Source organism: Galeopterus variegatus, unplaced genomic scaffold, assembly GCF_000696425.1.
Source record: "Galeopterus variegatus unplaced genomic scaffold, G_variegatus-3.0.2 Scaffold11902, whole genome shotgun sequence".
In the NCBI taxonomy this organism is placed as follows: Eukaryota; Metazoa; Chordata; class Mammalia; order Dermoptera; family Cynocephalidae; genus Galeopterus; species Galeopterus variegatus.
In genome coordinates this window covers 21702-25901 of record NW_007738013.1, presented here as the reverse complement: position 1 = coordinate 25901, position 4200 = coordinate 21702, and the positions used below count along the sequence as shown (strand labels likewise).

The 4200-nt window shown below is 42.5% G+C and overlaps 1 protein-coding gene across 2 annotated transcripts in view; it reads left to right on the top strand.

Annotated features, from left to right (window-relative positions):
* Positions 1-2960: 2960 nt before the first annotated feature.
* The window catches only part of MRPS33 (mitochondrial ribosomal protein S33), a 10686-nt gene continuing 9446 nt past the window's right edge, over positions 2961-4200 (top strand). Inside the window, exon 1 of one of the 2 annotated variants that reach the window (XM_008594931.1) lies at positions 2961-3000. The gene's annotated coding sequence lies outside the window, so the exon portion shown is untranslated. Of the gene's footprint in view, positions 3001-3138; positions 3315-4200 lie in introns of those variants that run through there. The other variant, XM_008594932.1, reaches the window with a different exon arrangement.

Here is a 4200-nt window from a genome sequence, read left to right as displayed (position 1 = left end):
TATAAGGTAATATCTGATTATAAAGCAATCTGTGATTACAGGAAGTGTTCTTAAAGAAGCATTAGCAGTGAGCCAAGGTCTGTGAAGTCAATTTACATACAAGGTTAAATTTTATTCTATTAGTATTTTCACCCCTAATATTCCAACTTTACTATTGGTCAGTAACAGTCTCTGATTGTTCAACTTCCTGGGCTTCCTGCTTCCAACCTTGTGGTAGGCTGAAAAATGTTTCCCAAAGATATCAGACCCTAATCCTTGGAATATGTAAATGTTACCATATATGGGAAAGGGCTTTTGAAGATGTGGTTAAATTAAGGATCTTGAGATGGAGAGAGTATCTTGAATTATCCAGGTGGACCCTAAATGCAGTTACATCTATCCTCATGAGAGGAAGGCAGTGGGAGATCTGACACACATAGAGAAGGCAAAATGAAGAGGGCACAGAGAGATATTTGAAGATGTTGGCCTCGAAGATTGAAGTGGTGAGACCACAAGCTAACGAATGCCAGCAGCCACCACAAGCAGGAAGAGTCAAAGAATTGATTCTCTCCTAGAATCTGGAGGGAGTGGAGTCCTGTCAACATCTTCATTTTGGCCCAGTGGTAGTGATCTTGGACTTATGGCCTCCAGAATGGTGAGAGAATAAATTTCTGTCATATTGCAAAAGAAGTCTCCTTGTCTATATGATTCGGTGGCCATTAGATAAAAACAAGCCAGCTCTACAGAAACACAAAAATCAACTTTCTCTCTTTATAATCTCTTCATAACAGGATATAATTTAGAACTTTGTTATAAGATAGCATGTATCCTCTAAGTTGCTGACCCCCCTCCATGTTGCCATAATTTGGCCTAAATGCTGCTTCATCTTGCCATTTCATCTTTCCCCCCTAACATGGGACAGGGCCACCCAGGAATGAGCCTTCTCAGCACCAAGGGATTTATACAAAGAAAAGTAAGACCTTTTCAATCAAAATATTGATCATCAATGCTTTCATGAGGAATGCTTTGATCATAAAGGGGGAAATAATATCTTGTCTACAAAAGCAGTTCTCTAAATTTTCCTGGCCTTAAAGAGGGTGTTTGTAACTTGAATAAGATATCCTGTTCCTAAATAAAAGATTTATAATTAATCAAAAAATCTTACAAAGACTAGATGCTTTGAAAGCAGTGATGTCCTGGATGGGTGAACATCAACAAACTCTCTGGACTCAAAATCAACTATTATATGTAACAGAATCCCACTCCAGAGTTTCAACAACTGGTGATTACACCCCAATTCACAGCATCTGGAATGATGCTGATGCAACAGCTCTGAGACAATGACATCATCAGTCCTCACCTGAAGTAAATTAAAAGCACTTGCCATGCTAAATGATACTAACTTTGCTTTAACAAAATGCCTTTGTCTTAACTGTGAAAACCTGATCTATAGCTTTTGCTTTTTCTTTTAATTAAATAAATAAAGTGGGAAAGATGTGGAGTATACTATAAAGCAAATGTATTACACAGGGCCTCCAAAGCCCTGTAGTCTCAGGTTTAGCCTAACCTTTTGAAATTACATATAAAAATGTTAACCTTGCAAAAGTCAGGAAATTTTCCCCAGGCTAAAGTCTCTGTTGTAAGATAAGGAATTGTAACACAGCAAGGTTGCTGGCTGAAGGACAGACGTTACTTGATTGATATGTAAAAATGCTGGGGAAGCTACTGTAGGGAAAGAGAATGTTTGCTAAGATCAAGCTTTTGCTGGTGGATTGACTTAACCTTTTGTGAATTGCATTATGGAATGTCACTTTGTTATCTCACTGATGTTACCAGCCTATATTGTTAAAACTATATCTGGCCATAACCCCACCTAAGTTCTTTTCCTGTAACTTGCTGGTCTGGAGAATAAATGCAGGGCAAGAACCCCAGTTCGTGGTTAATTTCCAAAAGGAAGCAATGCCTCTCTCTTGAGGGTTCTGGGAAATTAACCCCTTCGGGGTCTCTCACTGCTCAAAAGAAATGGGCTTTGAGTAATCCTTTTTGTGGCTCCGTCACCCAAGGGAAGAGAGGTGACAAATCCGTGTGAGGCAAAGCAACAAAATTCTACGAGAGGGAAGAGGGTGCCAGTAGAATACCCCCTAGGCATACAACTCACTGTTGATTTGCCTTAGTTCTAGAGTATATTTCAGAGTATTTATGAAAGGCCTTGAATAATGCTCAGAAAATAAGGACTGTTTTCTCAGCCAAACTATCAAATATTCAATAAGTGCTCCATACAATGCCTATGGGATGTGGCTTGCTTGAAAGCAGATCTACTAAGGAGTGAAATACCTGTACCGTTTCTGCTATCTGCCAAGAGCGGTCTAGATAACCACTGAGGAAACAGATAAATGTCCCATTCATACTCTGTGAAGAAGCCTCTGAGCCAATGGGGAAAGAGACACAGAGCACTCCAAATAGAGCCCCTAACCCAATCAAGGGGCGGGTATCAAGGACGGCCTCCTGCAGGTGATCCTCATTTATTATTAGAAGATGAGTAGACATATGGAAGAGGAGCGGAATGGCAACCCGGGTGGGTTAGAAAGACTCTTCGGCCCCTAGAATCAAGTCATGCCCTTCGAACACGTAACGTCTAGGCTGGATGAAAAGAAAAAGAAAAGACACAGGACAAGGAGGAAGAAAAAAAGAAAACGCATTTCATCCTCCCACAAGGCACACGCATCGCCAATGCTTCAGAGTTCTTGGAGGCAGCTCTGTAGCCATTCCTGGCAAAATAAAGCTACCGAAGGCTGCTGGACTTCCTAGAAAGCCACTCCCCCGTCACTGCGCAGGAGCCGGGTATTACCTCCAAGGCCTCCGAGAGCGAGCTAGTAATCCCGGATCTTTCACCAGGGCTCCGCTCTAGCCGCCAAGCTTCCGTTCTCTACTGCTCTCCGAGGTCGTTGCCGGCCGGAGCTTGGGCGGCCAGGGGGCGGGCCTTCCGGAACAGGGGTGCGCGGGGAGGAAGGTCAGGTGCAGGTAAGGCTGTCGGTGGCTTTGGGGGAGTTCTGCGGCGACACGGGGCGATGGCTGTTAGGAGGTCCTGCGAGAGCTTCCAACCTGGCGGAGTCGCCAAGCATAGGGCGAGTCCATTTCATTAGTGAGCAGCTCGGGGGTCTCACGTGTGTCACATAAACAACTGGGCCTTTTCCTGCGTCAGTCGGGGAATTTACCAAACCGAGGACGCTGGCGTCTCTGCTGCCGCAGTTTCCTTTCCGGCGCAGTTACTCTTTTCCAGAGCAGTTAGCAGTACAAGGCTCAGTTTCTCTGCTCACCGGACGGCCTTCTGCACGGTAACTTTGGGGGGGGGGGGTGCAGATTAATTTTGTTATCGGTGTAAAGAAAAATACAGTAAGGTGATATTTAAGAAAAATACCGCGTAACGTCCTACCGATTCAAACGTCGGTTGAGTTTACACTACGACTCGCATCACAGGTTGGAGTGATCGAGTCAGACGGAGGGGGCTGAGGATTGTTCTTTCTGAACTGAATAAAGCTAACATATGTTCATTGCCATTCATGCTTCTACGACTCAGTAAAGTAATCAGTACTGGGCTTTAAAAGTAACAAAGCGTTCTGTTCGGACTGATTTTCTGTGACAGCACAGTGTGTGAGCTCTTTGGGTCCTGATGATTAGGGCAGGCTTTGTACCATGAGTTTCTTATGTCAGCCTTACAATTCAGTGAGGTTGTATGACTATCCTCATTTAGTAGCTGAGAAAACCGAGGCAGAGAATAAGTACTGTCCTACAAATCGACATGGTCATTAAAAGGCCAAGGCAAGATTCCAGCTAGCTTTTCTACTGCGAAGCTGGTGCTCTCTGTTAACCGGTGATTTATGAGAAACTGGAGAAACAGTTTTAATAGTTCCATGGGATTCAAAATGATGAATCATATCCAGGTTAAGAACTTCCTGCACTTCATCTTCGCCTTTCAAAGAGAAAAGGCAGACCTAATCCAAAGCCAATTATTGACGTAAACTCGACCTTTGAAATGCATCAAACCCATCAGAAAGATCAAAGAACTTGCCCTTTTATGAGAGTAAAAATATGGGAATTTTCTTCTTGTGTGGGTTTAATTTGATTTGTTTGGCACATTTGAGTAATTATTTTTTTGCTTAGTATTTTATTTTATTTTATTTATTTATTTATTTATTTATTTATTTATTTATTTATTTTTTT